Here is a 24,915-nt window from a genome sequence, read left to right on the forward strand (position 1 = left end):
TGTTCGCCTCTCGCACTCGGGTCCTTACACCCGCTGCAGACTGTGCGGCGTCAGCTGATCCCTTATCGCATGCCACGGCCATGAAGCCGCACAGTCTGAAGAAGGCGGAAGGAGATGAGGGACAGGCGAACTAATGCACTGCTCATGCCCATCAATCACACCCTCGCAGTCCCAAGAAATAAGACACCGAGGGGCATTGTGTGGGTCAGGGCGGCCGCAGAGGCGCAGGCAGCCAAACAATGATGCCAGAAGACGGGCAGCACTACCAAGGGGGTTGCAGCGTGTCATTACAAAGGAAAGTCACACCACCGGGACGGTTAAATGGTCACACAGAGGACACATTTCAGACCTGTTTTCAGTTCCACATGTGCGAGGAGAATACGTTTATGAGCCACCTTGCACACATGCAGCATTACCGCTGTACAAGGTGGCCTTAAAAACGTACAAACGCCTGGGGGAGGGGGGACAGGTTCCCTTCAATTTCAGTTCTTGTGTCTGCGTGGCTTTTGCAGGACACGATGCCGGCTGCACAGCAGGGGAACAGCTGGCGGTGCTGAACCCCACTGACACATTGGCTGGTGTTTTTCTCTGTGCAGCTAGCAGTACCGGGCCCCAACTGGCGGTGTTAGAGCCCGGGGTCAGCAGGAGGAGGAGATGGAGCAGAGTGTAGGCCGAAGCCTGCACTGGCGGCAGCTTTGGGTCTGTTGTGCCTGCGTGGCTGTTGCAGGACACGTTGCCGGCTGCACAGCAGGGGAACAGCTGGCGGTGATGAACCCCACTGACACATTGGCTGGTGTTTGGCTCTGTGCAGCTAGCAGTACCGGGCCCCAACTGGCGGTGTTGGAGCCCGGGCTCTGCAGGGGGAGCAGAGTGTAGGCCGAAGCCTACTTGAACCAATTTCAAAGGTAACCTTTAACCCCCCCTCAGGGGTTACAAAGTAGAAGGGCCACAGCTTATGCAGCAGTAGTGCTGCACAAGTCAAAGGTTGCTCTTTTAATTTTGCTCCTTGCACACGCTGAATGAAACACGTATAACATTTAGCCCTTTATACAGTCAAACTGTGTTGGAGGCGCGAGTTCCCTTTGTAATGAGACGCAGCACAGATGTCAAGAATCCCACCTTGGTGCTGGGTGCAGCCTCCTGAGCGTTGTTATTTGCTGTACAGGAGTCTGCGCTGTCATGTTATCCCCTGGCCTAGCGCTGTTAGCGCTGCCCATCTTCTGACCTCATTTAATGTCGGCCGCTGCGGTTCGCGATGACCATGAATCCCAGCCCCGCGGTGTCTTAACATTGTTAAAACACTGCGGGGCTGTGATTCATGGCCTGGCGCAGCACATATGTTCGCCTCTCGCACTCGGGTCCTTACACCCGCTGCAGACTGTGCGGCGTCAGCTGATCCCTTATCGCATGCCACGGCCATGAAGCCGCACAGTCTGAAGAAGGCGGAAGGAGATGAGGGACAGGCGAACTGATGCACTGCTCATGCCCATCAATCACACCCTCGCAGTCCCAAGAAATAAGACACCGAGGGGCGTTGTGTGGGTCAGGGCGGCCGCAGAGGCGCAGGCAGCCAAACAATGATGCCAGAAGACGGGCAGCGCTACCAAGGGGGTTGCAGCGTGTCATTACAAAGGAAAGTCACACCACCGGGACGGTTAAATGGTCACACAGAGGACACATTTCAGACGTGTTTTCAGTTCCACATGTGCGAGGAGAATACGTTTATGAGCCACCTTGCACACATGCAGCATTACCGCTGTACAAGGTGGCCTTAAAAACGTACAAACGCCTGGGGGAGGGGGGACAGGTTCCCTTCAATTTCAGTTCTTGTGTCTGCGTGGCTTTTGCAGGACACGATGCCGGCTGCACAGCAGGGGAACAGCTGGCGGTGCTGAACCCCACTGACACATTGGCTGGTGTTTTTCTCTGTGCAGCTAGCAGTACCGGGCCCCAACTGGCGGTGTTAGAGCCCGGGGTCAGCAGGAGGAGGAGATGGAGCAGAGTGTAGGCCGAAGCCTGCACTGGCGGCAGCTTTGGGTCTGTTGTGCCTGCGTGGCTGTTGCAGGACACGTTGCCGGCTGCACAGCAGGGGAACAGCTGGCGGTGCTGAACCCCACTGACACATTGGCTGGTGTTTGGCTCTGTGCAGCTAGCAGTACCGGGCCCCAACTGGCGGTGTTGGAGCCCGGGCTCTGCAGGGGGAGCAGAGTGTAGGCCGAAGCCTACTTGAACCAATTTCAAAGGTAACCTTTAACCCCCCCTCAGGGGTTACAAAGTAGAAGAGCCACAGCTTATGCAGCAGTAGTGCTGCACAAGTCAAAGGTTGCTCTTTTAATTTTGCTCCTTGCACACGCTGAATGAAACACGTATAACATTTAGCCCTTTATACAGTCAAACTGTGTTGGAGGCGCGAGTTCCCTTTGTAATGAGACGCAGCACAGATGTCAAGAATCCCACCTTGGTGCTGGGTGCAGCCTCCTGAGCGTTGTTATTTGCTGTACAGGAGTCTGCGCTGTCGTGTTATCCCCTGGCCTAGCGCTGTTAGCGCTGCCCATCTTCTGACCTCATTTAATGTCGGCCGCTGCGGTTCGCGATGACCATGAATCCCAGCCCCGCGGTGTCTTAACATTGTTAAAACACTGCGGGGCTGTGATTCATGGCCTGGCGCAGCACATATGTTCGCCTCTCGCACTCGGGTCCTTACACCCGCTGCAGACTGTGCGGCGTCAGCTGATCCCTTATCGCATGCCACGGCCATGAAGCCGCACAGTCTGAAGAAGGCGGAAGGAGATGAGGGACAGGCGAACTGATGCACTGCTCATGCCCATCAATCACACCCTCGCAGTCCCAAGAAATAAGACACCGAGGGGCGTTGTGTGGGTCAGGGCGGCCGCAGAGGCGCAGGCAGCCAAACAATGATGCCAGAAGACGGGCAGCACTACCAAGGGGGTTGCAGCGTGTCAGTACAAAGGAAAGTCACACCACCGGGACGGTTAAATGGTCACACAGAGGACACATTTCAGACCTGTTTTCAGTTCCACATGTGCGAGGAGAATACGTTTATGAGCCACCTTGCACACATGCAGCATTACCGCTGTACAAGGTGGCCTTAAAAACGTACAAACGCCTGGGGGAGGGGGGACAGGTTCCCTTCAATTTCAGTTCTTGTGTCTGCATGGCTTTTGCACGACACGATGCCGGCTGCACAGCAGGGGAACAGCTGGCGGTGCTGAACCCCACTGACACATTGGCTGGTGTTTTTCTCTGTGCAGCTAGCAGTACCGGGCCCCAACTGGCGGTGTTAGAGCCCGGGGTCAGCAGGAGGAGGAGATGGAGCAGAGTGTAGGCCGAAGCCTGCACTGGCGGCAGCTTTGGGTCTGTTGTGCCTGCGTGGCTGTTGCAGGACACGTTGCCGGCTGCACAGCAGGGGAACAGCTGGCGGTGCTGAACCCCACTGACACATTGGCTGGTGTTTGGCTCTGTGCAGCTAGCAGTACCGGGCCCCAACTGGCGGTGTTGGAGCCCGGGCTCTGCAGGGGGAGCAGAGTGTAGGCCGAAGCCTACTTGAACCAATTTCAAAGGTAACCTTTAACCCCCCCTCAGGGGTTACAAAGTAGAAGAGCCACAGCTTATGCAGCAGTAGTGCTGCACAAGTCAAAGGTTGCTCTTTTAATTTTGCTCCTTGCACACGCTGAATGAAACACGTATAACATTTAGCCCTTTATACAGTCAAACTGTGTTGGAGGCGCGAGTTCCCTTTGTAATGAGACGCAGCACAGATGTCAAGAATCCCACCTTGGTGCTGGGTGCAGCCTCCTGAGCGTTGTTATTTGCTGTACAGGAGTCTGCGCTGTCGTGTTATCCCCTGGCCTAGCGCTGTTAGCGCTGCCCATCTTCTGACCTCATTTAATGTCGGCTGCTGCGGTTCGCGATGACCATGAATCCCAGCCCCGCGGTGTCTTAACATTGTTAAAACACTGCGGGGCTGTGATTCATGGCCTGGCGCAGCACATATGTTCGCCTCTCGCACTCGGGTCCTTACACCCGCTGCAGACTATGCGGCGTCAGCTGATCCCTTATCGCATGCCACGGCCTTGAAGCCGCACAGTCTGAAGAAGGCGGAAGGAGATGAGGGACAGGCGAACTGATGCACTGCTCATGCCCATCAATCACACCCTCGCAGTCCCAAGAAATAAGACACCGAGGGGCGTTGTGTGGGTCAGGGAGGCCGCAGAGGCGCAGGCAGCCAAACAATGATGCCAGAAGATGGGCAGCGCTACCAAGGGGGTTGCAGCGTGTCATTACAAAGGAAAGTCACACCACCGGGACGGTTAAATGGTCACACAGAGGACACATTTCAGACGTGTTTTCAGTTCCACATGTGCGAGGAGAATACGTTTATGAGCCACCTTGCACACATGCAGCATTACCGCTGTACAAGGTGGCCTTAAAAACGTACAAACGCCTGGGGGAGGGGGGACAGGTTCCCTTCAATTTCAGTTCTTGTGTCTGCGTGGCTTTTGCAGGACACGATGCCGGCTGCACAGCAGGGGAACAGCTGGCGGTGCTGAACCCCACTGACACATTGGCTGGTGTTTTTCTCTGTGCAGCTAGCAGTACCGGGCCCCAACTGGCGGTGTTAGAGCCCGGGGTCAGCAGGAGGAGGAGATGGAGCAGAGTGGAGGCCGAAGCCTGCACTGGCGGCAGCTTTGGGTCTGTTGTGCCTGCGTGGCTGTTGCAGGACACGTTGCCGGCTGCACAGCAGGGGAACAGCTGGCGGTGCTGAACCCCACTGACACATTGGCTGGTGTTTGGCTCTGTGCAGCTAGCAGTACCGGGCCCCAACTGGCGGTGTTGGAGCCCGGGCTCTGCAGGGGGAGCAGAGTGTAGGCCGAAGCCTACTTGAACCAATTTCAAAGGTAACCTTTAACCCCCCCTCAGGGGTTACAAAGTAGAAGAGCCACAGCTTATGCAGCAGTAGTGCTGCACAAGTCAAAGGTTGCTCTTTTAATTTTGCTCCTTGCACACGCTGAATGAAACACGTATAACATTTAGCCCTTTATACAGTCAAACTGTGTTGGAGGCGCGAGTTCCCTTTGTAATGAGACGCAGCACAGATGTCAAGAATCCCACCTTGGTGCTGGGTGCAGCCTCCTGAGCGTTGTTATTTGCTGTACAGGAGTCTGCGCTGTCGTGTTATCCCCTGGCCTAGCGCTGTTAGCGCTGCCCATCTTCTGACCTCATTTAATGTCGGCCGCTGCGGTTCGCGATGACCATGAATCCCAGCCCCGCGGTGTCTTAACATTGTTAAAACACTGCGGGGCTGTGATTCATGGCCTGGCGCAGCACATATGTTCGCCTCTCGCACTCGGGTCCTTACACCCGCTGCAGACTGTGCGGCGTCAGCTGATCCCTTATCGCATGCCACGGCCATGAAGCCGCACAGTCTGAAGAAGGCGGAAGGAGATGAGGGACAGGCGAACTGATGCACTGCTCATGCCCATCAATCACACCCTCGCAGTCCCAAGAAATAAGACACCGAGGGGCGTTGTGTGGGTCAGGGCGGCCGCAGAGGCGCAGGCAGCCAAACAATGATGCCAGAAGACGGGCAGCACTACCAAGGGGGTTGCAGCGTGTCATTACAAAGGAAAGTCACACCACCGGGACGGTTAAATGGTCACACAGAGGACACATTTCAGACCTGTTTTCAGTTCCACATGTGCAAGGAGAATACGTTTATGAGCCACCTTGCACACATGCAGCATTACCGCTGTACAAGGTGGCCTTAAAAACGTACAAACGCCTGGGGGAGGGGGGACAGGTTCCCTTCAATTTCAGTTCTTGTGTCTGCATGGCTTTTGCACGACACGATGCCGGCTGCACAGCAGGGGAACAGCTGGCGGTGCTGAACCCCACTGACACATTGGCTGGTGTTTTTCTCTGTGCAGCTAGCAGTACCGGGCCCCAACTGGCGGTGTTAGAGCCCGGGGTCAGCAGGAGGAGGAGATGGAGCAGAGTGTAGGCCGAAGCCTGCACTGGCGGCAGCTTTGGGTCTGTTGTGCCTGCGTGGCTGTTGCAGGACACGTTGCCGGCTGCACAGCAGGGGAACAGCTGGCGGTGCTGAACCCCACTGACACATTGGCTGGTGTTTGGCTCTGTGCAGCTAGCAGTACCGGGCCCCAACTGGCGGTGTTGGAGCCCGGGCTCTGCAGGGGGAGCAGAGTGTAGGCCGAAGCCTACTTGAACCAATTTCAAAGGTAACCTTTAACCCCCCCTCAGGGGTTACAAAGTAGAAGAGCCACAGCTTATGCAGCAGTAGTGCTGCACAAGTCAAAGGTTGCTCTTTTAATTTTGCTCCTTGCACACGCTGAATGAAACACGTATAACATTTAGCCCTTTATACAGTCAAACTGTGTTGGAGGCGCGAGTTCCCTTTGTAATGAGACGCAGCACAGATGTCAAGAATCCCACCTTGGTGCTGGGTGCAGCCTCCTGAGCGTTGTTATTTGCTGTACAGGAGTCTGCGCTGTCGTGTTATCCCCTGGCCTAGCGCTGTTAGCGCTGCCCATCTTCTGACCTCATTTAATGTCGGCTGCTGCGGTTCGCGATGACCATGAATCCCAGCCCCGCGGTGTCTTAACATTGTTAAAACACTGCGGGGCTGTGATTCATGGCCTGGCGCAGCACATATGTTCGCCTCTCGCACTCGGGTCCTTACACCCGCTGCAGACTATGCGGCGTCAGCTGATCCCTTATCGCATGCCACGGCCTTGAAGCCGCACAGTCTGAAGAAGGCGGAAGGAGATGAGGGACAGGCGAACTGATGCACTGCTCATGCCCATCAATCACACCCTCGCAGTCCCAAGAAATAAGACACCGAGGGGCGTTGTGTGGGTCAGGGAGGCCGCAGAGGCGCAGGCAGCCAAACAATGATGCCAGAAGATGGGCAGCGCTACCAAGGGGGTTGCAGCGTGTCATTACAAAGGAAAGTCACACCACCGGGACGGTTAAATGGTCACACAGAGGACACATTTCAGACGTGTTTTCAGTTCCACATGTGCGAGGAGAATACGTTTATGAGCCACCTTGCACACATGCAGCATTACCGCTGTACAAGGTGGCCTTAAAAACGTACAAACGCCTGGGGGAGGGGGGACAGGTTCCCTTCAATTTCAGTTCTTGTGTCTGCGTGGCTTTTGCAGGACACGATGCCGGCTGCACAGCAGGGGAACAGCTGGCGGTGCTGAACCCCACTGACACATTGGCTGGTGTTTTTCTCTGTGCAGCTAGCAGTACCGGGCCCCAACTGGCGGTGTTAGAGCCCGGGGTCAGCAGGAGGAGGAGATGGAGCAGAGTGGAGGCCGAAGCCTGCACTGGCGGCAGCTTTGGGTCTGTTGTGCCTGCGTGGCTGTTGCAGGACACGTTGCCGGCTGCACAGCAGGGGAACAGCTGGCGGTGCTGAACCCCACTGACACATTGGCTGGTGTTTGGCTCTGTGCAGCTAGCAGTACCGGGCCCCAACTGGCGGTGTTGGAGCCCGGGCTCTGCAGGGGGAGCAGAGTGTAGGCCGAAGCCTACTTGAACCAATTTCAAAGGTAACCTTTAACCCCCCCTCAGGGGTTACAAAGTAGAAGAGCCACAGCTTATGCAGCAGTAGTGCTGCACAATTCAAAGGTTGCTCTTTTAATTTTGCTCCTTGCACACGCTGAATGAAACACGTATAACATTTAGCCCTTTATACAGTCAAACTGTGTTGGAGGCGCGAGTTCCCTTTGTAATGAGACGCAGCACAGATGTCAAGAATCCCACCTTGGTGCTGGGTGCAGCCTCCTGAGCGTTGTTATTTGCTGTACAGGAGTCTGCGCTGTCGTGTTATCCCCTGGCCTAGCGCTGTTAGCGCTGCCCATCTTCTGACCTCATTTAATGTCGGCCGCTGCGGTTCGCGATGACCATGAATCCCAGCCCCGCGGTGTCTTAACATTGTTAAAACACTGCGGGGCTGTGATTCATGGCCTGGCGCAGCACATATGTTCGCCTCTCGCACTCGGGTCCTTACACCCGCTGCAGACTGTGCGGCCTCAGCTGATCCCTTATCGCATGCCACGGCCATGAAGCCGCACAGTCTGAAGAAGGCGGAAGGAGATGAGGGACAGGCGAACTGATGCACTGCTCATGCCCATCAATCACACCCTCGCAGTCCCAAGAAATAAGACACCGAGGGGCGTTGTGTGGGTCAGGGCGGCCGCAGAGGCGCAGGCAGCCAAACAATGATGCCAGAAGACGGGCAGCGCTACCAAGGGGGTTGCAGCGTGTCATTACAAAGGAAAGTCACACCACCGGGACGGTTAAATGGTCACACAGAGGACACATTTCAGACGTGTTTTCAGTTCCACATGTGCGAGGAGAATACGTTTATGAGCCACCTTGCACACATGCAGCATTACCGCTGTACAAGGTGGCCTTAAAAACGTACAAACGCCTGGGGGAGGGGGGACAGGTTCCCTTCAATTTCAGTTCTTGTGTCTGCGTGGCTTTTGCAGGACACGATGCCGGCTGCACAGCAGGGGAACAGCTGGCGGTGCTGAACCCCACTGACACATTGGCTGGTGTTTTTCTCTGTGCAGCTAGCAGTACCGGGCCCCAACTGGCAGTGTTAGAGCCCGGGGTCAGCAGGAGGAGGAGATGGAGCAGAGTGTAGGCCGAAGCCTGCACTGGCGGCAGCTTTGGGTCTGTTGTGCCTGCGTGGCTGTTGCAGGACACGTTGCCGGCTGCACAGCAGGGGAACAGCTGGCGGTGCTGAACCCCACTGACACATTGGCTGGTGTTTGGCTCTGTGCAGCTAGCAGTACCGGGCCCCAACTGGCGGTGTTGGAGCCCGGGCTCTGCAGGGGGAGCAGAGTGTAGGCCGAAGCCTACTTGAACCAATTTCAAAGGTAACCTTTAACCCCCCCTCAGGGGTTACAAAGTAGAAGAGCCACAGCTTATGCAGCAGTAGTGCTGCACAAGTCAAAGGTTGCTCTTTTAATTTTGCTCCTTGCACACGCTGAATGAAACACGTATAACATTTAGCCCTTTATACAGTCAAACTGTGTTGGAGGCGCGAGTTCCCTTTGTAATGAGACGCAGCACAGATGTCAAGAATCCCACCTTGGTGCTGGGTGCAGCCTCCTGAGCGTTGTTATTTGCTGTACAGGAGTCTGCGCTGTCGTGTTATCCCCTGGCCTAGCGCTGTTAGCGCTGCCCATCTTCTGACCTCATTTAATGTCGGCCGCTGCGGTTCGCGATGACCATGAATCCCAGCCCCGCGGTGTCTTAACATTGTTAAAACACTGCGGGGCTGTGATTCATGGCCTGGCGCAGCACATATGTTCGCCTCTCGCACTCGGGTCCTTACACCCGCTGCAGACTGTGCGGCGTCAGCTGATCCCTTATCGCATGCCACGGCCATGAAGCCGCACAGTCTGAAGAAGGCGGAAGGAGATGAGGGACAGGCGAACTGATGCACTGCTCATGCCCATCAATCACACCCTCGCAGTCCCAAGAAATAAGACACCGAGGGGCGTTGTGTGGGTCAGGGCGGCCGCAGAGGCGCAGGCAGCCAAACAATGATGCCAGAAGACGGGCAGCGCTACCAAGGGGGTTGCAGCGTGTCATTACAAAGGAAAGTCACACCACCGGGACGGTTAAATGGTCACACAGAGGACACATTTCAGACGTGTTTTCAGTTCCACATGTGCGAGGAGAATACGTTTATGAGCCACCTTGCACACATGCAGCATTACCGCTGTACAAGGTGGCCTTAAAAACGTACAAACGCCTGGGGGAGGGGGGACAGGTTCCCTTCAATTTCAGTTCTTGTGTCTGCGTGGCTTTTGCAGGACACGATGCCGGCTGCACAGCAGGGGAACAGCTGGCGGTGCTGAACCCCACTGACACATTGGCTGGTGTTTTTCTCTGTGCAGCTAGCAGTACCGGGCCCCAACTGGCGGTGTTAGAGCCCGGGGTCAGCAGGAGGAGGAGATGGAGCAGAGTGTAGGCCGAAGCCTGCACTGGCGGCAGCTTTGGGTCTGTTGTGCCTGCGTGGCTGTTGCAGGACACGTTGCCGGCTGCACAGCAGGGGAACAGCTGGCGGTGCTGAACCCCACTGACACATTGGCTGGTGTTTGGCTCTGTGCAGCTAGCAGTACCGGGCCCCAACTGGTGGTGTTGGAGCCCGGGCTCTGCAGGGGGAGCAGAGTGTAGGCCGAAGCCTACTTGAACCAATTTCAAAGGTAACCTTTAACCCCCCCTCAGGGGTTACAAAGTAGAAGAGCCACAGCTTATGCAGCAGTAGTGCTGCACAAGTCAAAGGTTGCTCTTTTAATTTTGCTCCTTGCACACGCTGAATGAAACACGTATAACATTTAGCCCTTTATACAGTCAAACTGTGTTGGAGGCGCGAGTTCCCTTTGTAATGAGACGCAGCACAGATGTCAAGAATCCCACCTTGGTGCTGGGTGCAGCCTCCTGAGCGTTGTTATTTGCTGTACAGGAGTCTGCGCTGTCGTGTTATCCCCTGGCCTAGCGCTGTTAGCGCTGCCCATCTTCTGACCTCATTTAATGTCGGCCGCTGCGGTTCGCGATGACCATGAATCCCAGCCCTGCGGTGTCTTAACATTGTTAAAACACTGCGGGGCTGTGATTCATGGCCTGGCGCAGCACATATGTTCGCCTCTCGCTTGGGTTCTTACACCTGCTTCAGACTATGTGGCGTCAGCTGATCCCTTATCGCATGCCACGGCCATGAAGCCGCACAGTCCGAAGAAGGCGGAAGGAGATGAGGGACAGGCGAAGAAATGCACCGTTCATGCCCGTCAATCACACCCTCGCAGTCAAAATAAATAAGACACCGAGGGGCGTTGTGTGGGGCAAGGCGGCCGCAGAGGCGCACCCAGCCAAACAATGATGCCAGAAGACGGGCAGCGTTACCAAGGAGCTTGTTGCGTGTCAATACAAAGGAAAATCACACCTGAGGGACGTTTTAATGGTCACAGAGGACACATTTTAGACGTGTTCAGTTCTACGAGTGCAAGGAGAATACGTTTCTGAGCCACCTTGCACACATGCAGCATTACTGCTGTACAAGGTGGCTGTAAAACATAGAAACACCTGGGGGAGGGGGGACAGGTTCCCTTCAATTTCAGTTCTTGTGTCTGCGTGGCTTTTGCAGGACACGATGCCGGCTGCACAGCAGGGGAACAGCTGGCGGTGCTGAACCCCACTGACACATTGGCTGGTGTTTTTCTCTGTGCAGCTAGCAATACCGGGCCCCAACTGGCGGTGTTAGAGCCCGGGGTCAGCAGGAGGAGGAGATGGAGCAGAGTGTAGGCCGAAGCCTGCACTGGCGGCAGCTTTGGGTCTGTTGGGCCTGCGTGGCTGTTGCAGGACACGTTGCCGGCTGCACAGCAGGGGAACAGCTGGCGGTGCTGAACCCCACTGACACATTGGCTGGTGTTTGGCTCTGTGCAGCTAGCACATCTGGGCCCCAACTGGCGGTGTTAGAGCCCAGGGTCAGCAGGAGGAGGAGAGGGAGCAGAGTGTAGGCCGAAGCCTGCACTGGAGCAAGTTGAAAGGGAAACTTTAACCCCCCCCCCAGGCGTTTGTAGCTGAAAGAGCCATTGTGTACAGCACTAATGCTGGAAAAGGTAAACTTAGCTCTTTTAATTATGGTCCTTGCACATGCTGAACCTAACACTTATAAAAAGTGTCCCCTCCTACCGTGATACCGTCCGGTAGGTGGAACTTTCCTTTGTGATGTGACGCAGCACAGCCGTCATTCTTACCCCCTTGGCGCCGTGCGCCGCCTCCTCAGCGTTGTTTGAATCAGTCCCGGAGCCTGCGCTGTTAGGTTAGCCCTTGGCCATGCACACATTTTGCGCTGCCCGTCTTCTGACATCATTTGGTGTCAGGCTAGCTGCGCCTGTGCGGCCGCGCTGGCAGAGAGCCCGCCTCGTACTGTCTTCTGATTTAATCCCACTGGGGGCCTGAGATCCATGGACATGCGCAGTGCATATCTGAACCTCCACCTCTCACTCATCTCCCTACGGCTTCTTCTGACTGTGCGGTGTCACGGCCGTGGCATGCTATTAGGGACCAGCTGACACCGCACAGTTTGAATAAGCCGTAGGGAGATGAGTGAGAGGTGGAGGTTCAGATATGCACTGCGCATGTCCATGGATGTCAGGCCCCCAGTGGGATTAAATCAGAAGACAGTACGAGGCGGGCTCTCTGCCAGCGCGGCCGCACAGGCGCAGCCAGCCTGACACCAAATGATGTCAGAAGACGGGCAGCGCAAAATGTGTGCATGGCCAAGGGCTAACCTAACAGCGCAGGCTCCGGGACTGATTCAAACAACGCTGAGGAGGCGGCGCACGGCGCCAAGGGGGTAAGAATGACGGCTGTGCTGCGTCACATCACAAAGGAAAGTTCCACCAACCAGACGGTATCACGGTAGGAGGGGACACTTTTCATAAGTGTTAGGATCAGCATGTGCAAGGAGCACCACGAAAAGAGGCAATTTTTCCCTTTGCATCATTACTGCTGCACAAGGTGGCTCCTTCAGTAACAAACGCCTGGGGGGGGGGGGGACAGGTTCCCTTAAATTTAACTTGTTGTGCCTGCGTGGCGGTCGCAGTACACGTTGCCGGCTGCACAGCAGGGGAACAGCTGGCGGTGCTGAACCCCACTAACACATTGGCGAGGTGTTTTGCTCTGTGCGGACAGCACTTCTGGACGGCAACTGGCGGTGTTGGAGCCCAGGGACAGGTGGAGGAGGAGGAGGTAGGAGGAGGTAGGAGGGATTGCCACACACACATCAGGGGAACAGCTGACGTTACTGAACCCCAATAACAGAGGAGGGACTGTTGACTGTGCGTACAGCACTTCTGGACGGCAACTGGCGGTGTTGGAGCCCAGGGACAGGTGGAGGAGGAGGAGGTAGGAGGAGGTAGGAGGGATTGCCACACACACAGCAGGGGAACAGCTGACGTTACTGAACCCCAATAACAGAGGAGGGACTGTTGACTGTGCGTACAGCACTTCTGGACGGCAACTGGCGGTGTTGGAGCCCAGGGACAGGTGGAGGAGGAGGAGGTAGGAGGAGGTAGGAGGGATTGCCACACACACAGCAGGGGAACAGCTGACGTTACTGAACCCCAATAACAGAGGAGCGACTGTTGACTGTGCGTACAGCACTTCTGGACGGCAACTGGCGGTGTTGGAGCCCAGGGACAGGTGGAAAAGCAGAGGAACACAATGTAGGCCGAAGCCTGAGAAAGTCGAAAGGGAACCTTTAACCCCCCCCCAAGGCGTTTGTAGCTGAAAGAGCCAGCTTGTGCAGCACAAAAGATGCAAAAGGAAAAGGTGGCTCTTTTCATCACGCTCCTTGCAAACACAGAACTAAACACTTATAAAATGTGTCCCCTGAAACCGTGAAACCGTCCCGGAGGTGGGACTTTCCTTCGTAATATGACGCAGCACAGCCGTCATTCCTACACCCCCGGCGCCGCGCCCCGGCTCCTCAGCGTTGTTTGATTCCGTCCCGGAGCCTGCGCTGTTAAGTTATCCCTTGGCCAGGCACACTTAGCGCTGCCCATCTTCTGACATCATTTGGTGTCAGGCTGGCTGCGCCTGTGCGGCCGCGCTGGCCGAGAGCCCGCCTCGCAGTGTCTTCTGATTTTATCCCACTGGGGGCCTGGGATCCATGGCCATGCGCAGTGCATATCCTCGCCTCTCACTCCCCTCCCTACGGCTTCTTAAGACTGTGCGGTGTCACGACCGTGGCATGCTATTAGGGACCAGCTGACACCGAACAGTCTGAAGAAGCCATAGGGAGATGAGTGAGAGGTGGAGGTTCAGATATGCAATGCGCATGTCCATGGATCCCAGGCCCCCAGTGGGATTAAATCAGAAGACACTGCGAGGCGGGCTTTCGGCCAGCGCGGCCGCACAGGCGCAGCCATCCTGACACCAAATGATGCCAGAAGACGGGCAGCGCTAAGTGTGCCTGGCCACGGGATAACATAACAGCGCAGGCTCCGGGACGGAATCAAACAACGCTGAGGAGCCGGGGCGCGGCGCCGGGGGGGTAGGAATGACGGCTGTGCTGCGTCATATTACGAAGGAAAGTCCCACCTCCGGGACGGTTTTACGGTATCAGTGGACACATTTTATAAGTGTTAAGTTCTGCGTGTGCAAGGAGCTAAACCAAAATAGCTACCTTTTCCTTGTGCAGCATTACTGCTGCACAAGGTGGCTCTTTCAGTAACAAACGCCTTGGGGGGGGACAGATTCCCTTACATTTCAGTTGTTGTGTCAGCGTGGCGGTCGCATGACACATTGCCGGCTACACAGCTGGGGATCAGCTGACGTTACTGAAACCCAATAACACTGGGTCGTATGTTTTGACTGTGCAGACGGCACTTCTGAGCCTCAACTGGCGGTGTTGGAGCCCAGGAATTTAAGTTCAGGTGGTAGAAAGATGAACACAACAGGAGACCTGGATAACGTATACAGTGACCTAATTATTTAATCAGGAGGAGGAGTGGCAAATTCCGGCGAGATCCAGGCCTTGTTCATTTTCAGGAAAGTAAGCCGGTCAACGTTATCGGAGGATAGTCGCATGCGACGGTCAGTTAGTACACCACCTGCAGCACTAAAGACACGTTCCGATAATACACTGGCCGCAGGGCAAGACAGCACCTCCAATGCATACTGGCTTAGCTCTGGCCATGTATCCAGCTTTGAGACCCAAAACTTGAAAGGGGAAGAGCCGTCTGGGAGTACAGCAAGAGGGCAAGACATGTAGTCTGTCACCATCTGACGGAACCGTTGCCTCCTGCTGACTGGAGCCGTCTGTGATGGTGTAGACTTTTGTGGGGGGCACAGAAAACTGTGCCACAGTTGGGCCATACTGGTCTTGCCTTGGGCAGAGGCACTGCTTCTGCTCCCTCTTTGTGCAGAGCCTCCACCACTGCCTGGACGCACTGAGCTGCTTTGGAATGCACTAGCAGCACTTCTCTCAGTTGGAATGGAGAAGATGATGGAAATGACCAGTGTGTCTTGGTACTCCCCCATTTTTTGCTCCCGGTTCAACGGTGTGATGAGGCTTTCTACGTTGTCCCGGTAGCGAGGATCGAGGAGGGTGAACACCCAATAATCAGACATGTTGAGAATGTGGGCGATGCGGCGGTCATTTCTCAGGCACTGCAGCATGTAATCCACCATGTGCTGCAGACTGCCAACTGCCCAAGAAACGCTGTCCCCTGCTGGAGGCGTGGTCTCTGCCCGCTCGTCATCACCCCACCCTCGCTGTACACACTGAGTACTGGACAATTCGGTAACTCCCTCCTCTGGACGGATGTCTTCCTCCTCCATTGACTCCTCCTCATCCTCCTCACAAACTGTCCCCTGCCTACGCGTTTGTGAGGAACCACGTGGCGCTGACTGTCCAGAAGATGATGGAAATGGTGAATCCTCATCCTCCACCTCTTCCACAACATCATCCCTTAGCGCTTGCAGTGATTTTTCAAGCAGGCAGATAAGGGGGACAGTCATGCTGACTAGTGCATCATCTGCACTCGCCATCCGCGTGAAATAATCAAAGGGACGCAAAACCTGGCAGACGTCATTCATAGTGGCCCACTCTGTGGTTGTGAAGTCTGTACGGCGCTGACTGCGACTTCTTTGTGCCTGAAGCAGCTGGTACTCCATTACAGCTTGCTGCTGCTCACACAACCGCTCCAACATATGTAACGTGGAATTCCACCTGGTAGGTAGGTCACATATGATGCGATGTTCCGGCAGGCGGTGTCGGCGCTGCAGAGCCGCAATGCGCGCTTTTGCCGTGCTGGAACGCCGCAAGTGAGCACACTCTAGGCGGACCTTGTGCAGCAGTGCATCAAGATCCGGATAGTCCCTCAAAAAGCTCTGCACGACCAAATTGAGCACATGTGCCAGACATGGGATGTGAGTGAGGTTGCCGAGGCCCAGAGCTGCCACCAGATTTCGGCCATTATCACACACTACCATGCCTGGCTGGAGATTCGCTGGCACAAACCACACATCGCTCTCCTGCTTGATGGCATTCCAGAGCTCCTGCGCTGTGTGGCTATGATTCCCCAAAAAAATTAATTTCAAGACAGCCTGTTGACGTTTGGCCACGGCTGTGCTCATGTCGGTCGTAACAGGTACACGTTCATCACGGGTCCATGTGGAGGTGGACTGTGACGGCTCCTGCAGCGATGATTCTGAGGAACTGGTGTAAGAGGAGGAGTCAATGCGTACAGAATGTATTCCTGCAATCCTTGGAGTGGGCAGGACACGTCCTGCGCCACTCGCACGGTCTGTACCCGGCTCAACGACATTAACCCAATGGGCAGTGAGGGAAAGGTATCGCCCCTGTCCATGTTGACTGGTCCACGCATCGGTGGTGAGGTGGACCTTGCTACTGACGGCGTTCAGTAGCGCGTGTTTTATGTGTCCCTCCACATGCTTGTGCAGGGCAGGGACGGCTTGCCTGCTGAAGTAAAAGCGGCTGGGCACATTGTACTGTGGGACTGCCAATGACATCAAGTCACGGAAGCTGTCAGTCTCCACCAGCCTGAATGACAGCATTTCCAGTGAAAGAAGTTTGGCAATGCCTGCAGTCAGAGCCTGTGCTCGTGGGTGGTTTGACGAGAAAGGCCGCCTTTTCTCCCATGCCTGTACTACCGATGGCTGTAGACTGGGCTGGGGTGTGTGGATGACTGGGAAAGTGGTGCTGCAGGTGGAATTACAGCGGGTCTCTGGACAACAGGGCCAGAGGTTCTTCCACGGCGATCCTGGGAGGAAGCCGAACCAGCTGCGTGTGAGCTAGAGGAAGAGGCAACACGAGCTGAAGAGGTGGTAGCTGCCGCTGTTGGTTGGCCTAGCTCTTCAGTGTGTTTTTCTAACTCCGCCGGGTGCCTGTTGCGCACATGTTTCCACATGTTGGAGGTATTGAGGTTGCTGACATTTTCAAGTATTGGGAGCGCCCTTTTTGGCTTTTGGAAGAGACGTGCTCCTAACGGGTGCCAAAGCGGAGGCTGCAGGATCCGCAGTCTTCCCTCTCCCTCTCCCTCTTTGGGCCGTACGGGGAATCTCTTCCTCAGAGCTGCTCCCACCACCTTCCTGTCCCTCACGCCAAGATGGGTCAAGGACCTCATCATCTACACTACCCTCTGCCCCCAACTGCTCCTCCTGGGTAGTCTCAGCAGCAGAGCACGCACCAGTAAGTGGCACCTGAGTGTCATCATCAGCTGATGCGGCCTGCGATGTGGTGACCGGAGCCACTGGCCCACCCGCCTCTTCAGAGGAAGAGAGAAAAAGCTGTTGGGCATCACTGCACCCTGCCTCTTCTTCCATTTCTCCAATGCTGCTTGGCTGGCCCCCTGTTTCCAAGCCAAGAGATTCAGAGAACAGAAGTAGAGATGGCTCCTGTCCTGGGCTCTCTGTCTGCCTGGGCAATTTGGCAGGTGGTGAAGAGACAGATGGCTGCTCTCCAGTGCTCTGTGTCTGAGAGGATGTGGCACTAATTGAAGTTGATGCATTAGCTGCCATCCATCCGACAACGGCTTCAATTTGTTCTTCACGCAGCAGCGGTGTACGGCGCTCTGACACAAAGCTGCGCATGAACGACTGTTGCCTGGTGAATGTGGGTGCTGATGAGTCACCGGTGCCCGCAGCAGGCACAGAATTCCCACGTCCCCTCCCTGCTCCGCGCCCACGCCCACGCCCACGTGCCTTACTCACTGCCTTCTTCATCTTGGTTGACTGATAAAGATAAGCAGAAAAGTACTAACGGCTTTGTGTGCTTATTCCTGAGCAACTCCTCCTAACAGGTATAAGAAACACTAATTTTCTAAAGTGTGGACTAGACTTTAATATGAGCTAATGTGGCCTACACAAATGTAAAGTGGTGTAACTGGTGTGTTTGGTGAACTTTATTATTTATTTATTTTTTGGGGGCTGAACTGACAACGGATAGAGCTGCAGTCACACGGAGACCGTGCAGACAGACGTAAACGGCGCTGCAAGGCCCAAAAACCCTCCTCTACGTTATCCTATGTAGTGTTTTTCCACAAGTTAGCTGGAGACGGGTGGAAAGACACTAATAGGAATTTTTTGAAAAAATGTGCAGCAGCCTGCACTACTTAAAACAAAATGAAAATTGATTTGGCGGTATGACGCAGTGAACAACACTGAGCTGGAGACAACCAGGCTACGGCTGCTCACAGACTACAGGGCGAGCTGCAGTCACACGGAGACCGTGCAGACAGCCGTAAACGGCGCTGCAAGGCCCAAAAACCCTCCTCTACGTTATCCTATGTAGTGTTTTTCCACAAATTAGCTGGAGACGGGTGGAAAGACACTAATAGGAATTTTTTGAAAAAATGTGCAGCAGCCTGCACTACTTAAAAAAAAATGAAAATTGATTTGGCGGTATGACGCAGTGAACAACCCTGAGCTGGAGACAACCAGGCTACGGCAGCTCACAGACTACAGGGCGAGCTGCAGTCACACGGAGACCGTGCAGACAGCCGTAAACGGCGCTGCAAGGCCCAAAAACCCTCCTCTACGTTATCCTATGTAGTGTTTTTCCACAAATTAGCTGGAGACGGGTGGAAAGACACTAATAGGATTTTTTTGAATAAATTAGCAGCAGACTACACTACTTGAAAAAAAAAAAAAAAAAAAAAGAACAGTATGAGGCAATGAACCACCCTCCCTGAACTGAATACAACCAGCTATGGATGGCCTATGTGGCTGCACTCAGACTAGAGAGTGGGCTGCACTCACACACACACACACACAGACCTTGCAGATCGCTGTGAAAACAGCGCTACAAGGCAAAAGCAAGGTGAATAATAGGTGAACACAGCGGTTGCTAAATTAGCCTTTGGAAAGCACAAAGAAGCAAATCGCTATCTCTAAACTGTCCCTCAGTCAGCAAACAGCGTCCTGTCACTAACTGAATTCACAGCAGAGTGATCGCAAAATGGCGCCAGCGACTTTTAAACTGCATCATGACATAATTTCAGCAGCCAATCACAGCCTTGCCAGTAGTTTCATGCCCTCCATGCTAAACAGGATGTACCCACACTTGGAATCATTCTCATTGGCTGAATTTCTGCATTTTGAATCTTGGAACTTCCGATTCCGGTATCCGATACGCGGCAAGTATCGGAATCCCGGTATCGGAATTCCGATACCGCAAGTATCGGCCGATACCCGATACTTGCGGTATCGGAATGCTCAACACTAACCACAATATATAGAGTATATATATAATGCCAGGCACATATTGTATAATTCTATTCAGTGGACCTATAACACCTGGCACATGTAATATAAAGGGTGGATCTATAATGCCAGGCACATAAAATACTGTACAGTGGATTTATAACACTGGGCACATGTGATATATAGAGTGAGTGGATCAAAAATGCCAGATTTGTCTCTGCGGTCACGCACTTCTTCCCCTACATGATGTTGACCAATCATAAGTAGGGAGGGCCGCAATCAGGGCATTATTGCTTTGACTGGCATATTGGGCCTGATGAACAATGGGGGCCTGCCTCTTTTCCTCTCATCGAGCCCCAGCGGCAGGCTTCTGCCAGTGCAGTAACTGAACCTGCGTCCAAGACGTAGGTTCAGTTAAACTCTATTGCCGTGCGGGCCCGCAATAGTTAAAGGCTGCCAGCCAATCGGAGGCTGGCAGCTGACATCAGCGCAGTGGGAAATGGGTGGGAAATGCAGCAGCTACTAGTAAATTTCAAAAATAAAAATAGATACCAATAAAAATAAAATTAACTGAGACATCAGTAGGTTGTGTTTTTGAATATCCATATTGAATCAGGAGCCCCATATAATGCTCCATACAGTCCATGATGGACCCCATAAGATGCTCCATACAATATACGCCCCATATAATGCTCCATACAGTTTATGATGGGCCCCATAAGATGCTTCATATTAAAATATGACCCATGTAATGCTGCACAAAGGTTGATTATGGCCCCATAAGATGCTCCATAGAAAGACTTGCCCCATATAATGCGGCATAAAGGTTTATTATGGCCCCATAAGATGCCCCATAGAGGAATATGCCCCATATGCTGTTGCTACGATTAAAAAAAAAATGGCATACTCACCTCTCGCCACTCAGGCCCCCGGCAGTTGTGATATTCACCTGTCACCGATCCACCGCTGGGAGCCGCTTTATCTTCCAGCTCTCTGCAGTGACTGTTCAGGCAGAGGGCGGTGCACACACTAAACATGTCATCACGCCCTCTGACCTAAACGTCACAGTCAGAGGATGTGGAAGATGGAGCAGAACCCGGCGGTGGAACGGGGACAGGTGAATATCGCAGTGCAAACCCTCCCCTATTATATTCACCTGCTCTTGGCCCAGTCCCTGTTTCTCACTGACAGATGGTCTTGGCACCGGCAGCTTATTCTGGTGTTCAGCGGTCACTGGTACCGCTCATTAAAGTAATGAATATGCGCTCCACCCCCATGTGAGTGGAGTCGCGTCCATATTCATTACTTTAATGAGCGGTACCATGTGACCGCTGAACACAGGAAGAGCTGCCGGCGCCCGGAGACCATCGGAGATGCAGGTACCACGCCAGGAGCAGGTGAGTATGATGTGACAGCCGTCGCTCTCTCTCCCACCCTCTGGGACAATGACTCGAGTATAAGCTGAGAGGGGCACTTTTAGCCTAAAAAATGGTCTGAAAATATCAGCTTATACTCGAATATATACAGTATATACTTCCCAAGGAAGTACAGAGAGGACTAAGACACATCACTCATGTAAATACATGGATTTAAAGGGAATTTCTCACCAGTCTTGTCCCCATTCATCAATTTGCTGTTATAATTCGGTATCTCTAAATGTGCTGCCCAGTGTCAGATAGCTTGGTCTCAGTCGCAGGTCATGGGTCTTGCAACAGGATAATGACCCAAAATACACAGCTAAAAACATCCAAGAATGGCTAAGAGGAAAACATTGTATTTGAGCATCTTTGGAAAGAGCTAAAACATGCCGTCTGGAAAAGGCAACCTTCAAACACAAGACAACTGGAGCAGATTGCTCTTGAGGAGTGGGTGAAAATACCTGTCGAGAGGTGCAGAAGTCTCATTGACAGTTACAGGAATCGTGTGATTGCAGTGATTGCCTCAAAAGGTTATGCAACAAAATATTAAGTTAAGGGTACCATCATTTCTGTCCAGGCCTATTTCATGAGTTTTATTTTTTTTTTTATTCTGTGGAAGCATGGTTGAAAAGCAGTGTCTGACTTTCATTTGTTCATTGTCACAGATTTTTAATTTTTTATTACTTTTGTCAAATTGAAGTTGTTTCTGTGACTATTGTGGGTTTTTCTAAACAAGGGGTACCAACAATTTTGACCACGTGTGTATGTCTCAGAAGAGTACAGAAAGGACGGTGGCTCCATGGTAGAACTGGCAGAAGATATTATATCTACAGCCGGGTACATGTGCCGCCATACTTTATATCCTCTCTATAATGTATCATCGATAGTCTCTGTGTATAATCATCTCATTATATCTCTCCACTTACACACTCATATCCTCTGTGTCTGGTGGGTTTCCCTCCTGATCTTCCTCCTCTCTGTCCTCCTCTTCTTCCTCCTCTCTGTCCTCCTCTTCTTCCTCCTCTATGTCCTCCTCTTCTTCCTCCTCACTATTAAAGATATAAAGCATCACATACAGAAATCCAGAGATATTTCTCGTGGCGATAGGTTCATCCACAGACAGATGATTATTGTGGTCACCAGTGGGGATTTTTGATGTGACATAATATATTGCGTTCCTTTCTATACACTTACATTATAGTGTCCAGTCTAGGTGGTGAAGATACTTTTCGACTCTTTTCCTTGTTCTGAAATCTCCAGTCTCGTCATTTACCGCAAGTATACACAGCGCTAGTATGGTCAGTACGATGGGACACGTGTATAAGACATGACTATGTATCATCTACTATTTCTCCAGAAGAGGTTGAAGAGGTTGTCTTCTTGTCTTTAGCATTTTTCAGGCAAACTAAAAATTCCTTTTTACAATATCAGCAAAATCTCTGAGACTTCAGAATACTTGTGCATGATGGGGGGAAAGGGGAAATTTTTGCTCTCACAGACTTTGGTGCCCAGAACAACTGCACCTGGGGTCCTCTCATGCTACACCACTGATATGTGTAATGACCTACTATTTCTGCAGCCGGGTATAAGTGAGGCCTTGGCAGGGCCGGACTGACCATCGGGCAGTTCTGGCAAATGCCAGAAGGGCTGGTGGCAGTATTGGGCCACTCGAGTGTGCCGCTGTTGGCGCATTCCCCCTGCTGTCGGCGCATTCCCCCCGCTTTCGGCACACTCCCCCCACTGTTGGCGCTCTCCCCCCCGCTGTCGGCACAGTCCCCGCCCCGCATTCAACTATACCGGCGTCATAAACATTGGTACAGTTGAATGCAATGATGGAGGAGAGAGCGTCTGCTGAGCCAGGAGCAGCGCGGGGCACGAGAAGAGGTGAGTAGAGTGTTTTTTTTATTATATATATATATATCAATGAGTGATAACTGGATTGTGGGGCTTTTGGGGGGGCTGCATTACATTCTATGGGGCTGTGCTGCATTACATTCTATGGGGACTGTGCTGCATTACATTCTATGGGGACTGTGCTGCATTACATTCTATGGGGCTGTGCTGCATTGCATTCTATGGGGGCTGTGCTGCATTACATTCTATGGGGCTGTGCTGCATTACATTCTATGGGGCTGTGCTGCATTACATTCTATGGGGCTGTGCTGTATTACATTCTTTGGGGACTGTGCTGTATTACATTCTATGGGGGCTGGCTGCATTACATTCTATGGGGGCTGTGCTGCTTTACATTCTATGGGGCTGTGCTGTATTACATTCTATGGGGGCTGTGCTGTATTACATTCTATGGGGGCTGGCTGCATTACATTCTATGGGGGCTGTGCTGCATTACATTCTATGGGGCTGTGCTGCATTACATTCTATGGGGACTGCTGTATTACATTGTATGGGGACTGTGCTGTATTACATTCTATGGGGGCTGGATGCATTACATTCTATGGGGGCTGTGCTGCATTACATTCCATGGGGGCTGGCTGTATTACATTCTATGGGGGCTGTGCTGTATTACATTCTATAGGGGCTGTGCTGCATTACATTCTATGGGGACTGCTGTATTACATTGTATGGGGACTGTGCTGTTTTACATTCTATGGGGGCTGTGCTGCATTACATTCTATGGGGCTCTGCTGCATTACATTCTATGGGGCTGGCTGTATTACATTCTATGGGGGCTGTGCTGTATTACACTCTATGGGGGCTGTGCTGTATTACATTCTATAGGGGCTGTGCTGCATTACATTCTATGGGGGCTGTGCTGTATTACATTCTATGGGGGCTGTGCTGTATTACATTCTATGGGGGCTGTGCTGCTTTACATTTTATGGGGGCTGTGCTGTATTACATTTTATGGGGGCTGTGCTGTATTACATTCTATGGGGACTGTGCTGTATTACATTCTATGGGGACTGTGCTGTATTACATTCTATGGGGGCTGTGCTGTATTACATTTTATGGGGGCTGTGCTGTATTACGTTCTATGGGGGCTGTGCTGTATTACATTCTATGGGGGCTGTGCTGTATTAAATTCTATGGGGGCTGTGCTGCGTTACATTCTATGGGGGCTGTGCTGCGTTACATTCTATGGGGGCTGTGCTGTATTACATTCTATGGGGACTGTGATGTATTACATTCTATGGGGGCTGTGCTGTATTACATTCTATGGGGGCTGTGCTGCATTACATTCTATGGGGGCTGGCTGTATTACACTCTATGGGGGCTGTGCTGTATTACATTCTATGGGGGCCATGCTGTATTACATTCTATGGGGCTGTGCTGTATTACATTCTATGGGGGCTGTGCTGCTTTACATTTTATGGGGGCTGTGCTGTATTACATTTTATGGGGGCTGTGCTGTATTACATTCTATGGGGACTGTGCTGTATTACATTCTATGGGGACTGTGCTGCGTTACATTCTATGGGGGCTGTGCTGTATTACATTCTATGGGGACTGTGCTGTATTACATTCTATGGCGACTGTGCTGTATTACATTCTATGGGGGCTGTGCTGTATTACATTTTATGGGGGCTGTGCTGTATTACATTCTATGGGGACTGTGCTGTATTACATTCTATGGGAGCTGTGCTGCGTTACATTCTATGGGGGCTGTGCTGTATTACATTCTATGGGGACTGTGCTGTATTACATTCTATGGCGACTGTGCTGTATTACAGTCTATGGGGACTGTGCTGTAATACTGGATACAGCTGTGATTATATATTATATTGTCGTGTTACACTCCCCTCGCTTCTTGTAACCTACAAGTGTACAAAGATTTTATACAGTCACCAGGCGACAAGTGGGCCTGTGTAACTTCAAATGCCAGGCCTTGGTATATATGGTAAGTAACCATACTCTGTGAACTTATCCACATTTTTTTACGTTACACCCACAAACTTAAATATAGTTTATTGGGATTTTATGTGAACACAAAGTAGCATGGTGCTGTATATATTGCTCTCTCCATAATTACATTTCTATAACGTGTAATCTAGAATATCCATACAATTATCTCATTAAATCTCTCTACATACATGACATCTTCAGCATTCTCATCTAGTTCTTCTTCCTCATTGTAAGATGTGACATGGCATATAGTACAGACCAAAAGTTTGGACACACCTTCTCATTTAAAGATTTTTTCTGTATTTTCATGACTATGAAAATTGTAAATTCACAC

The 24,915-nt window shown here is 52.6% G+C and overlaps 1 long non-coding RNA gene across 1 annotated transcript in view; it reads right to left on the reverse strand.

Annotated features, from left to right (window-relative positions):
- Positions 1-20,288, reverse strand: part of LOC143809800 (uncharacterized) — a 55,116-nt gene extending 34,828 nt beyond the window's left edge. The window contains exon 1 of the long non-coding RNA XR_013222461.1: positions 20,211-20,288. This is a non-coding gene — a long non-coding RNA (uncharacterized LOC143809800). The remainder of the gene's footprint in view (positions 1-20,210) is intronic.
- Positions 20,289-24,915: the final 4,627 nt, after the last annotated feature.

Source organism: Ranitomeya variabilis, chromosome 2 (genome assembly GCF_051348905.1).
Source record: "Ranitomeya variabilis isolate aRanVar5 chromosome 2, aRanVar5.hap1, whole genome shotgun sequence".
NCBI classification, from domain to species: Eukaryota; Metazoa; Chordata; class Amphibia; order Anura; family Dendrobatidae; genus Ranitomeya; species Ranitomeya variabilis.